This window comes from Protopterus annectens, chromosome 17.part0, assembly GCF_019279795.1.
Source record: "Protopterus annectens isolate FY-2018-M chromosome 17.part0, PAN1.0, whole genome shotgun sequence".
NCBI lineage: Eukaryota > Metazoa > Chordata > Ceratodontiformes > Protopteridae > Protopterus > Protopterus annectens.
This window is the reverse complement of record NC_056751.1, coordinates 249,420,615-249,435,371: the sequence shown is the minus strand read 5'-3', so window position 1 is coordinate 249,435,371 and position 14,757 is coordinate 249,420,615.

Below are 14,757 nucleotides of genomic sequence, written 5' to 3'. Positions count from 1 at the left end.
TAATGTGGTGGATCCTCTCCCCTGATAAGCAACTGATTATGGCTTTCTCTTTACTCAGCCTGGTGAGAGGGACATCTGTGTATCTCACAATGGGGTCTCCAGTGACTAGAATGTTGGATTGTGTGGTGGCTTGCCTAATTTGGTTAGGAACAGAGACTCCATGATATGTGGCTGTATGGGTTGATGTGGGTGTGATTTTGAAAAAAGTGCTTTCAGGGTTGCTGAGAGAGAGTTTGTTACGTGTATTTCACCTAGGAGGTCTCTGGGGTTTAGGTAAATTAAATTTTAATGCCTCGGCATATGTTAGTCTATGTGGCTGCCTTGAATTATGTGTGATTGGTGCAGTGTGTTTACTACTGACAACCTTACTGACATCAGGAGTGCTTTTATGTGAGAGCTTAGCCTCCAGTGACATTGTGTAAATACATCCCCCATATACCATATCAGTTTTTTTTAAGAATTAATTGGTTGTCAGTAAATATGAGACAGTTTCTATATTGCCTCAGGATGCCCATATCCAATACACATGTAACAGAGATGGTGGGAAAGTTCATATCCATTGCAACAGACCATTTTTATTGATTAGACAGTTAGAGACATTTTATTTGTTTTGCTGAATGTATTCATTTTTAATTGTAAACAGTTTTTGCAAAGGACTGTAATAAATTCAATTTTTTGTTCTGTAACAAGTTGGAGCCTGACAAAAGGGAAAAAGTGGCCCACTCCTCTAATGTGGTAAATAGCTGCATATGTGTTAGCACAATCTGTGTGTGTATGTATGTGTCATGTCTTTCAAATATACCTCAGAATTATGGACAAACTAAAAATAATTTATGGAAAAGGTACTCATAGTGGGTACTATTCACTCAAAATAATTTCTAAATTTCGGAGGGATGGAACAAAAGTTTGGGAACAAATCATATGTGTTCCCCCAAATTTGGGAAAGCTGAGAGGTGTGTGTGTGTGTGTGTGTGTGTGTGTGTGTGTGTGTGTGTGTGTGTGTGTGCATGTGTATTGGTCCTTTATGATTTATGACTTAAAAGTAATTACTTTTTGGTTTCAATAAGTTAAATAAATACATACACGCACACACACACACACACACACACACACACACACACACACACACACACGCACACGCACACGCAGATGCGCACACACACACACACACACACACACACACACACACACACACACACACACATTTTTTTCTGAAGTGTTCGAGTTTTTGGAAAGTTGTTCATATGGTCTTGACCATATGAATTTCAACTTTCTGAAAATTCAAAGATTCTGATTGGGATCTACATATGTATATATATATATATATATATATATATATATATATATATATATATATAGGTGTTGTGGTGGTGCAGCGGTTAGCATTGTCACCTTACAGCAAGGGGTTATCTGGTACGATTCTTGGCTGGGGTGCCATCTGTGTGGGGTCTGCATGTCCTCCCTGCAGTCATTTGGGTTTTCTCTGGGTGCTCCATTTTCCTCCCACATTTCAAAGACATGCAGTAGGTGGAGTGAGTGAGTGTGTGTGTGAGTGAGCGGTACAGATGAACTACTGCAGCAGGGCTAACCTTGGCTCAAAATGAATGTCACTGTTGAAGTGACACCCCAACCCCATGTGCAAAATGGGAAAAAGGGGCTGTGGATGAATGGATGTAAATGTATAGATATAGATATATACACATACATACATACAGGTCATCATTCAGTTTTAGCATATGATTCTTTGCATAATTTCTGAATACTGATGCCTCCGAAGTTGCTTCAGCCTTCAGTCTTATTGAGAATGTGAATGATTTCTGGCTTAAGTTTGAAATGTCCATATTTTTGCAGAATGTCCAGATCTTTGCCTAATATTAGGTCTGTTCCACATAAAATGTGTGGTTTTCTGGCAAATCACTGAGGATTGAAGTCACTAATTAATGATATACATTTGGGTTTCTGACTTCATAACCTTCAGGAAATACATGCTACTGCAAAAATCTGTTACTGTTGCAACAGTCTGAATTAATAAAAGCGATATTTAAAATAAATCCCTGTTTTGTGCCCTTGTCCCCCCATTATTTTAGGCTTTGTCTAGATTTTTATGCTAACAGGTTAAAAGTTATGATTTGTGGTCTGATTTGACAGTAGAGGATGGTACAACTGGTGGGGGGCAAAGCTGCCCCATATTGGTAAGGACTAAATCGCATCGCTTTTTTCAACATCTGAGTTCATTGACTTTTTAATTGCCCTTTATGTGTATTCATTGATATTCCATGATACTATCCTATCCAATAACATATTATCTCATAATGACAGGACGATTATTATCTGGATGCAGAAGGCCGCCCATGTCTGCCTGAACAAGTACAATAATCCTGTTCTACCTGCATATTTTACTGGTGACACCATTCGTTCCATATGTCACCAGGGAAGCAGCAGATTCTTCATTGCAGATAGGAACCACTTTTGATCTTTGCCATAGCTTATGAACAAACCGTGAAGTAGAAGAGAACATGGTACAGCACTAGTGAAACATCCTAGGATGTTATTTGGTCCCATGGAACTACTGTTTTTCATTGTGCTCATCTACTTCTTCATGAGGATATGATATAATGGTGGTTGTTCTCAAAGCCTACTGTAGTAGTGTCTTTACCTGCTGGGGTTTCAAAGCTAAAGCTGAATGTCTTTGTAGGAATTTTAAGTCATCTGACATGGCATTTAGTGCAGCACTAATTCCTGTAACATTACAGTGATTAGTATTGCCTCCAAGCTTCCTTTTCTACTTATAGAACATCCTTTTCCCATTTTATTTAATAACAGTCCTTGATTGACTGGAAATATACCATATGTATTGGTATACTTATGAATTTAAATTATAATGATGCTATGTTTATAGATGGGTATGTATATGATTTTGATGGTTAATCCCTGATTAGTACCATTATGCAGACTGCACAGTGTCTGGCAATTTTGCCGCAGACAGCAATTTAATTTTGCCTTGTAGCAGTTGTATTCGATCATCTTAATCTGCTGCCATCTACTGTCACTTTTAATTTTGTATCCCCAAGTTTGTCATGTAGGTGCTTGTGCTTCAAGACTCCCTAAAGCAGACACCATTGTTGAGGTCTGAGGGGCAATTTAGCTAAATCTAGTTAAAAGAATAATGCAACCGCTGTATACCGGATAGATACTGACAAAGCCACATAAGGAAAATGTCCTTGACCTCAAAATTAAATAGTGTAACATTGCATAACTTTACTGTGGATGCATGTGCCATACAGCTGGCTAGATTTTGTTCACACGAGCATGGCTTAATACAACTAATTTGCTGGTTTAACCTTTTGTGTTTCTAGTACCATGATGGCAATGGACCCCATTCATTAGTAAACATAAGTTTAAAGTTTATGAAATTAGTATTGTTTCGATATTTGATGTTAGCCAAAAGGGCTCTTCACAGCACCCACAATGTGCCCAGAACTGACTCCTTCTGCAGTTCATACAGAGTTACATGTATTAGTAGAATATCTGAATATAACTCTAGATTCTTTTTTATGAGACGCATTGCTCCTATTACTACTGCAATTGTCAGAGTATCCTTCTTTCAAATTGCCCTCATGTCTTCCTGCAAATCCTGGTGTTTTATGACTCTGTGTCTTTCTGTACATGCACTGTAATCACTGGGTGTAGCGCTGTCAGTGATCAATGCTACTTTTGTCTTCTTTTCCTGGACTACTACATTTGTTTTTCTCACATCTATTTTTTGAACTGTTGGTAATGAGTGATCCCATATGATATAAACTTCATCATTTTCTATAATGCTTTGCAGCTCACATGTCCAGTGCTTCTCAGCTACTTCAGTACTCTAATGTTTGCACAATCCCCAGTGCAGCAGTCTTGCCACATGATTATGCCTTTCATTATACAGGCCTTCTGCCGTTAGTGTATCCCATCCAGCAACAAGATGTGCGACTGTTTCCAGATCAGTTTTACAAAACTGGCATTTGTCTATGTCTCCTTTCATCTTTTGGTTGAAATTCACCTGTCCTTAACCATTCCTGAATTAGATCCCAATTGACGGGTTGTTCCAGGCGTTTTCTATGCTTGCATCCATATTTATGCCTTTTCCACATTTCTTCCCTTCTCATCTGACCCTTCTCCTTATATTCTTTCTTTTGTTTTATGACACATTCAATTTCTGCCTGATTTTTGTCTACTTCTGGTTTGATTTACATTCTCGCTTGACACAGATATGCTTCTGCTAAACTAAGTAGGGAAGTCATCTTAGACTTGTTCTCCTCATGTTTTAAAACATTCACTATGTTTGGATCTTGTGAGGTTAGCAGATATGTGTGGAGTTCTGTGATTGCAGATAATACATGTAATCATTTTCGAGGAGACCCATACCTCTTTCAAAACGAGGAATATATATTCTTGGTATACAGTGATTCTTATATATCATTTCATAAGCATGAAGTATTTTTCTTATTTTCCTGTCTAACTGATCTAATACCTTTTCGGGCTAGTCAATCACCTAAAACTGTAAGTTAGAACAGGAAGAGCAAACTGGTTAATAGCTTGGACTTTGTTCCTAGATGTCAGGGCTGTTTTCACTATTAACTTTAATCTTCTGAACTATTCTTTACTGAGTTTTGTTGGCATGTTTTCATGTTTTATTGTCAATCCTTCACCAGCTCCTGAATATTTATGCACTCCCTTCTGCTCAAGTTCCTTTAAATCACATTCCTGTATTTTCTTGGTGCTGCAGCTTTCCTGTTGTAAATGTTGCTCTTGCAAATTTATCAAGACCAAATTATATTCTTATATCATATGAGAAAGCTTTGTCCACTTGAATTTGTGCTTTCTGTTCCTCATCTGATGAATTATGCAATTTTAAATCATTCACAAAAAAAAGAAGATGAGAAGTCTTTACACTGTTGTTTTCTGGGAGCAAATTGTAGCCATGACCTAATCTGTTAAGTAGACAGCTTAATGGGTTAAGGGCGAGACAAAACAGCAGCAGTGACAGAGACTAAGCTTGGAATATCATCCTTTGCATTTTTATCCCTGGGATAATAATTCATCCTTTATCATGGCTTAGCTGTAAAGTGGATTGCCACTTTTTCAGAGTCACTGTAATGTAACTGATCAATATAGGGTGTATCTTATACATTTGTAAGCACTCCTTTATAGGTTCATAGCTAGGTACTAGGCTATTGGCCCTAGGGCCTATGTAAGCCTAGCCAAAAGGTACCCTGTCTTTCGCCATCCAAGAAAATTATTTTTCTGTGCCACTGTTGAGCAAAGCCAAAGATGTGATCCCCGGGGTGAATTTCCTATCTCCCATCCAATCACCAAGATTTTTCTCGAAGAGTGCAAATGAGGAGCTTTGTTTGATATAGATAAGTAGTTTGTTCCAGAGTATGGGAAGTCTCTGGGACAGGAATCTATCCCTCAAGCATGTTCTGTTTATTGTGGTGACAAGGTTTAGGTCCCTAGAGCATGTAGCTCGTAGGGATTGGGATTTCTTTAAGTGGAGCATATGTAAAAGCTCTGGGTTTGATATAGCTTTGTGTGCTAGGCAGAGATTGCCTCTGAGTAGGTGATATGTGACAGAGTAAAGCTGCAGTTTGTTGAGACGGTCTGCGTAGGGCATCTGTTTGAGGCCAGTAATCCTCTTTGTGAGGTATTTCTGTGGCCTTTCCAATTGTTGTAGATGTCTTGTGAGGTACATACCAAAAGGGGCATTGTACTCTATAATGGGTCTAATGAGTGACAAGTAGAGGGGAACAATGACCTCTTTTTTCCTGGATGAAAAACCTTTTGTAATGAGGTGTGCCACGTAGAAGGATTTCCTGACTACTGTGGCAATGTGATTATCAAAGGAGAGACTACTGTCCACCTGTGTCTCAAGGTCTCTTATCACACTTTTGGTGTTAAGTAGACTACCACCTATGTGGTAGTTCATGGGTACAGAGTTTTTATAAAAAGGGATGACAATGCACTTTTTGGCACTGAGCTTAAGGCCATGGCTTTGACACGAGGCATCTGTCTCAGCGACGCCCTTTTGTAGGATGTCCACATCTTTTGGAGTTTTGATTATGGCTCCAAGTTTGCAGTCATCTGCGAACTTCATTAGCCAAAGACCTTCTGTGCTAGCCTGTACTTCAGGGAAGCAGATACCAAACAGGAGAGGATCCAGGACTGAACCCTGTGGTACTCCACATGTCACTGGTCAGAAGTTGCATTTGGAGTCTGCTACTTTCACAGTGTGGGTTCTGTCAGTGAGCCAGTTGGCAACCCATCTTGTGACATATGAATTTATACTTAGTTTAGTGAGTTTATAATTCCAGAGTGGGGGATGGTGTCAAAAGCCTTGGCGAGATCTAGATAGGCTGTGTAAACCACCCTACCCTCATCTACAGCTTAGGTGACTGCTTCAAAGAAGTCTATTAGGTTTAGGAGGCATGATCTGCCTTTTACAACTCCAAACCAGGTTGGGTCCTGAGTTTGGAGATTACCAATGTCATTGTTTATAAGTTCCATGATGATAAGTTCCATAGCCTTGCAGACCAGGCTTGTTAGGCTAATGGGGCGGTAGTTTCCAGGTTCTTTGGTGGCTCTCCCTTTGTGGAGTGGAATAACTGTCACTGTGTGCCATTCAGTGGGCACATAGCCTGAGCAGAGGCTATGATTGAACATGATACTTAGGTGGGATGCCAGTTCGTTCTGTAGTTCATGTAGAACACAGCCTGGGATGTTGTCAGGTCCCATGGATGCTGTGTTCTTGGCTTTGGATAGTGTGTTTTTTACCTGTGCAGCTGTTATAACAGGAACTTTGCATTCTTCCGGTATAAAGATGGGCCCTTTAGGGGACGACAGGGGGGTAAAGTTAGCACTGAACCTATCTGCCAGGATGTTGGCAATATCAGTTGTTTCTGTATATTTAGTGCCATTGTGCTGTAACTCAGAGCAGATCTGATTCTTGACATAGCTATAGAATGCTTTGTGGTTGTCTTTAAAATCAATGGCAATTTTGTTTTCTCCATTTTAAAGAGTGCCTCGAGTGATTACATTTTGAGGTTTAGACTTCTAGTATTGAGTAGTAATACCCTCAGATTCTTCTTACTTGTATCTGTTACGGTGGTGAATTTATCATTTGAACCTTGCCTAAAAAGAGGCACTATAGGGGTGGCTAGAGCCTTAGCCAGTATCTGGAATCCCAGGGGCGACAGGTGCAGGCCATCTCTGGCAAAGCATCGTGGTTTGTCGATCATGTCATCCCAGGCAGACAGATACTGGATACCCTTAGAATGACACCAGAAGCTTAGCCAATTGTTGAAGTCAATCATTTTGTCCTTGTACTGTGGTATCATTCTAGGTGATGGCAGGATGCTACTCAGGCTAGGGTCATAACTGCCTGGGCTATAAGATCAGACAGCTCCTCCATTTCTCTTTTCATGTAGTCCAGGGAGGTACATCTCAGGTCATTCACACCAACATGGACAATGACAGAGTCATATTTGTACTTGTAGAGTGACCTGAGTGCGTGCGTCATGTGGTGGATCCTTGCACCTGACAGGCAGCTGACAGTAACTTTCTCCTTGTTTGGCCTGGTGAGTGGAACATCAGTGTGCCTGACTATAGAATCACCTATGATTAGAGTGTTGGGTACGCTGTTATACCTTCTGGACTGTGGTTGAGTGGCACACTGAATTTGTGGGCTATGTATCATTTGGGTTGTGTTGGGGGGGTGCAGGTTGCTTGCGTTTCTGCTTTGGAGGTCCCTGTTGCTTGGGCAGATTTTTAATGAGAGCCTCCGCAAATGTGGGTGATGGCAGGATGCTACTCAGGGCTAGGGTCATACCTGCCTGGGTTACAAGATCAGACAGCTCCTCCATGTCCCTTTTCATGTAGTCCAGGGAGGTACATCTCAGGTCATTCACACCAACATGGACAATGACACAGTCATATTTGTACTTGTTTTGGAGTGACAGGAGTGCATGCGTTATGTGGCGGATCCTGGCACCCAACAGGCAGCTGACAGTAACTTTCTCCTTGTTTAGCCTGGTGAGTGGAACATCAGTGTGCCTGACTATAGAGTAACCTATGACTAGAGTGTTGGGTACATTGTTATGCCTTATGGTCTGTGGTTGAGTGGCACACTGAGTTTGTGGGCTATGTGTCATTTGGGTTGTGTTGGGGGGGGTGGAGGTTGCTTGTGTTTCTGCTTTGGAGGTCCCTGTTGCTTGGGCAAGTTTTTACTGAGTACCTCCACAAATGTAGGTGTGTGTTTTGTGTTTCTATGTGTGTGTTTTGCTGGTGTAAGTTTTCAGGGACTATGTGCTGAGTGTGGTGTTGTGCAAGTATTTACCTTCTCCGCTTGACTGTCTAGTCCAGTCTTAGGTGAAGAGAGCTTTGCTTCCAGTTTGGCTATATAAGTGCATATCTCACAGGTTGTAGTGCTGGGTGGTAGGAGGAGAGGGTTGTCTGTGTACATGAGGCAATTGCTGCATTGCCCCAAGATGCCCAGATTCATCAGGTAGACAGGAGAAAACACCGGGAGCTGACCCTTAGACATGCCTGGATAGGTGCTTATTTGTTAAGTACCAGAAACTGTTTTCCTCTAGACAGTGAGTAAAGTTGAGTGTTGTAGTAATTAGTAGCTTATTTAGTGCTTACAATAAGTTCTGAACAAGTGCTGAGCTCAAAGAAACAGACTTGAGTGCTGAAACAAAAAAAACTGGCTAGTTCTAAGAAACAAAATTAAGCTAGAAGACTTCCCCTCAACACAGAAAGGCTTGGGGGCTTAGAAGCCCACAAATAGTCCTGGACATAGCAAATCTGTATTCAGACTAGACTACCCACAGGAAAGGCAGGAAACAAGCTTAGAAAATGTATTTATTTATTTATTTTTAAGTGGAAAGAGAGAAAGGATGAGCAGAAACTATGCTGATTGGCCTTCTCAAATGTTCTCCCTGTATTAGGTAGAATGAGGTAATAACATTTAGCTATGACTGTGGGATGCTTTCAAATGCTTTTTTGTAATCTATTCATGCCATACTTAGATTATTTCCCTTTTTACTGTTCATTAGAGCATTATTTAAAAACAAATGATCCTTTGTTCTTTTTGACTTTCCAGTTTCTTGTATTACCCTTTTGTTTTATTGCCATGAATGAGTTTTCTTCTATGACTATAAATTGTGTTGGCATCGATTCTATCATATAATTCATACATTGTCAGAAGGCAATTTATTGGTCTATAGTTTTTAGGATAACTTGCAGGTTCACTGTGAAGGAGGAGTATCATTTTTTTCCTGTTAATCAGGTTGGTGTCTGTTTGGGATGTGCATATAAATAGTTCTTATTCAGGGTTAAATCTTGGTTTAAAGATGTTATTTCTTTAATCCAAAAATTAGGTACTGCATCTGGGCCTGGGGATTTCCCAGGATTAGGAGCTTTTCTTATAGATTCATAGACAGTTATTAGGATAATGACCCAAGGGGCCTTTAAAGCCTGTCCAAGTTTTCCCAAAACAATAATGATATCCTGCATCCAAATAGGCACTGAGGGCCAGGCATTTGTAAGATACCTCTGACCATAAGGGACATAGTTGCCAGGCCTGGTGTAAATTTCATATTCCCATCCACTTGTCTAGGTTGTGCTTAAACAGCGTAATAGACAAACTCAGTTTCACATGGATGGGGAGATTGTTCCATAGGAGGGGCAATCTCTGGGACACATATCTGTCTCTCCAGCATGTTCTTTTTATGTCAGAAAAAAAAATTCAGGTCTCTAGACCATGTATTTCTGGTACTCTTTCATTTACAAATATGTAGGAGATTCATAAGTCTGAGGTTTATGGATGCCTTGTAAGTCAGGCATAGATCACCCCTCAGCAATCTATAGGAGACTGAGTAGAGGGAAAGGACTTTAAGGCGCTGTGCATAAGGCAGGATTTTACACCTTGTATTATTGTATTCATAATTTTGTTTAATTTTCTGTGGCCATTACTTCATTCTATTTCATGTCCTGTACATTTTAACTTATTATTATTTATTTTACTTCTTCCATTCAATATCTTTGCTATGTTACACAGGCCCTTCATAGATATTTCTCCAAAATGTGCATATTTTTTCTTTTCTGGTGGTGTTTCTATTCCTTTTGGCTTGTTTCCCAATTCTCTGTAAAACTTTTTGGGCCATGAATGAATTGCTTATTTTATACTTTTCCTTTATATTTATCACCATATCTTCAAATTCTTCTGCCAGTGCTGATATCTTTAGTTTCTTATTTGCAATAGTGTACTATAGATCCTGGTCTGTTCTGATTCTGCCCACTGTTTTATCAGATCTACCTTTATAAGTATTTTAGTTGATCTGTTCCCTCTTCTGTTGACTTCTAACAATGACACCTTGCCTTAATTGCCTTACAGTTTTCTCTGTTTGACACTTCCCTGATGGCATTTGAGTTCTTCCTTTCTTTGCACTTATTGCCCTGTATTTTTGTGGTAGCACTTTATCTTTTATTAATTTGGCTGTGCATTAATATAGCCTTTTTACTTCTGTATAGTACACACATTTTTGTTGAAAGATTTAATTCTGTGTTCATTTGTTTAATCAGAGCTCTTAACATTTTGGGTCTGACTGATTTTCTGTAATCTATTTTCATTATTATTATTATGTTTATCCACCTCTATTAAATCAAGCAATTCTCACCTTAGATCATTTTCTTCTAAACCGAGAGTGTATTCTTTGTTCTGCATTTGCTGCAGGCATTCTGTGAAAAGTTTCTGAACATCTTCTTGTGACATATTCTCTTCAGCTGCATCCTGCATCATCTTTTGCTCTGACTAAAAGAAATCCTCATACGAGGTTACCAGGCTAATGGCCCTAAAGCCTTTTTAAGCCTAGGTATTCATGCCCCAATTTTCTTAATAATCAATGCCCAAGGACTAGAGTGACTTTGGTGTACAGTTGTGCCTTAGAGCATCTACAGGCTGCTGCTGTCCATAAAGGCCACAGGTGACAAGCAGGGGTGAATTTATGATTTCCCATCTATCAGTTTAAATGTCATCCGAATTGGTTTAAAGAAGATCTTTGTTTCGCATAAATGGTGAGTCTGTTCCAGAGACAGGGTAATCTCTCAAACACACACCTGTTCCTCCAATGTGATTTGGTTATGTCACAGGTGAGATTTAGTTGTTTAGATAAGGTAATTCTTGTGCTGTTTGTTCTGTGGATGTGTAGCAGATCCATCAGGGCTGGATCAGATAATGCCTTGTAGGTTAGGCATTGATCGCCCCTCAGTAGTCTGTAGAAGACTGAGTGGGTTGGGAGGGTGGTGTAATGGTTAAGTTGTTTGCCTTACAAACACAAGGTACAGGATTTGAGTCTCACAAGGGATAATTGGCTAGGCTTAAAATGGCTTGCAAGGGCAGTTAGCCTAGTACTAATCTATGAACCTATGAACCTACAGTGGCAAGGGTTTGAGGTGGTCCACACAGGACATGCTATTTACACCCTGTATTCTTTTAATGAGGAATCTCGGTGGCCACTATAGTTGTTGCAAATGCCCGGTCAGGTACATGCTGAAAAGTGTAATGTACTCGATTATTGTTCTAATGAGGGCTGAGCATAGTGAGACTATGATCTCCTTAGATCTGGATGCCATGCCATAACTTTTAACTTGCACCTCATAGAAGGATTTTCTCAACACCATGGACACATGTTGATCAAAGTTCAGGTTACTGTCAACATGAGTTCTCAAGTCCCTTACCACTGGATCTACTCCTCAGCCCTGCAAGGCTAGAATGCCTTCCACACCTTTAGACCACAAAATGAACATGTAAAAAACAAAGGAAGTGGTGGTTCAATCTATATTAGAGATAAATTCACCTCCCATCTAGTTAAATTGGACAACTCCATGGAGTTACTCCAGGTCCAGGATATGGTGGGTAAGACCCCCATTCTTGTCCTAACCAGCTAATAGATCCCCCTCCATGGGTCAAGACACCCATGAAGCCTACTTAACAAAACTGAAAACAATCCAAATTTTACCAAACACACTGATTATGAGGGATTATTTTACCCCACCATCAACTGTGAGACCTACTGTAGCCAAAACTCGCTAGCATAAAAGTTCCTTGACTTTGTGAATTTAAATGCCCTAGAGCAAATAGTCCATACCCTGACAAGAGGAATGAACATTCTAGATCTGGCCTCACCAACATGTCAAACAGGTGCGCTGCTGCAACTGTTGGCACTCATTAGTTAAAACTGACCACAAATCAGTCACCTTCAAACTGACACTAACACCAGAACTCACAAAGGGTTAAATCAGACTAAAAACTTCACCAAGGCAAACTATACCCTCCTAGGTGAAGGTATAAATGCATTCCAAGCCCCACTCCAAGCTAAAAGTGGTAACTACGCCAGACCTTAAACTAAAGCCCTGTACCAGATAGAATCAAAGCCAGAGCCCTGAGTAAAATCAAGCTGCCATGGTGGACTTCCAGCATCAACATACTCAACCATAAATGCAAAAATTTGCTGTCCAACAAAACAAAGACAAAGACCCAACAATGGAAAAGCACCCTCCTCAGCCTTAACAGGCAAATAAGACAACTTGTCAAATCCTCCAAGAGCCACTTTGACAGAAACCTAGCAAGTACTGCCAAGGATAACCATAAGGCCTTTTACAGCTATGTACATAACCTAAAGGGTAGGACCCAAGCATGTGCAGAACTGGTGGCCAATGGTTTCATGCACACTGACCCCACAGAGATAGCAAATCTGCAAGCCGATAGTTTGGCGAAGATTTCACACCCTTATCCCCTCCTAATTTACAACAAACCCTGCACCAACCCCCCCCCCCCACATATCTGAAGAGCAGGTCCTCAAAGCCCTGTCCAAGACAAAGAACACGGTCTCTATGAGACCAGATGACATTCCAGGCTGTCTTCTAAACAGGCTAAAACATGAACTAAGATCACCACTAAGTACCCTTTTCATTCATAGCCTAATCACAGGCTTTGTTCTTGAGAAATAGAGAACAGCTATATTTATCCCCTCTACAAAGGTGGCCTAGCAACAGACCTGGAGAATTACAGGCCCATAAGCCTGACCAGCCTCATCTGTAAAACAATGGAATGTATCATTATGGACTTCATAAATAAAGACATAGATAACCTCCAAACCATGGATGCTGCCCAATTCGGTTTCATGAAGGGCAGATCCCTCATGTTAAATCTGGTCAATTACTGTGAAAGTGTGACCAAGGCCATTGATGAGGGCAAATCTGTGCACACAGCACATGTTGACTTGGCAAAGGCTTTTGACACGATCCCACATTCAGGCATTACCGATAAACTTAGCAAACTGAATGTAAACCCCTTTGTTGTAAAATGGGTTGCCAACTGGCTCATAAACCAGACACACGCTATCAAAGTCGGTGACTCCACATCAACCAGCAGATCTGTTAACCTGTTAGCAGTGGTGTGCCACAGGGGTCAGTGTTGGATCCCCTACTGTTTGGTATATACTTCTCGACATTCAGGTCAAAACTAAAGGGTTGTGGCTGACCAAGTTTGCAGATGACTGCAAACTAGGTGCAATCATTGAATCCCCAAATGATGTCAGTGTACTCAAGGAGGGTTTCACACAGACCAACGACTGGTGTATTAGTCACTGTCTCAAAGTGAATGCAAAAAAATGCATCATCATTCCCTTCAGCACAAACAGTGTCAATTCACACTATCAAATCAACAACAATACCCTTATTACTCATGAAGTGGTAAGGGAACTGGGATCACAGGTTGACCATAACCTTAACTTCAACCACCATGTGTCTACCATTGTAAGGCAAGCTTCCCACATTGCTCACTTGATTAGGAAAGGCATTGCCTCAAGTGCAAAAGAAGTTATAACCCCCCTATACTCTGCATTCATCGGGCCCATGATTTAGTATAATGCCCCATTCGGTATGTACCATACTAAGCACCTGTAGCAATTAGGGGACCTCAGAAGTTTCTAAAAAAGAAGGTCAAGACCTCTAGCATGTGCCTTACATGAACTGACTAAAGACCCTGCCATTGTACCCTGTATCATATAGACTTCTTAGGGGGAGAATTATGCCTGGCCTATAGAGCAACCCAAAACCCAAACCTAATGACCTTACTGTATATCCGTAAATCAAATGGGTCTAGGGCTACCCATTCCAGGGACTTAAATATGGCCTGTGACTTAAATAGGACATGATGGAGGGACAGATTTATCTCCCAGTGACTGCTGCATCTTTGGAATAGCCTACCAATTCATGTGAAAAAGAGCACCTTTATGACACTTCTCAAGAGGAACCTGGATGAGTGGATGGGGTACCATAAATTCTTACTGGGGATAGCACCTACAACCCTCCTAGACATGAGCAGTCACTGGTAAATCCAATCAGTCTTGAGTATTGACTAGTACTTCTATGGTATTACATTGGGTTGGAACGGCTAGGCTTAAAATGACCTCTGGGTTAATAGCCTAGTAATCTCTTATGATCCTATGATCCTATGAATACTGTAATTTCTAGGGGTGGTCATCTTCCTAAAAGGTATAAAAATTATTATTTTTTTTTTTGCATGGAATTTTAGGCTATGGTTCTGGCACCAGTTACTTGTCTCTCAGACTCTCCTCAAGAATATTTACACCATTGGAGGAATCAATCATTGGACCCAGCTTGCAGTCATCAGCAAATATGGTCATCCAAAGA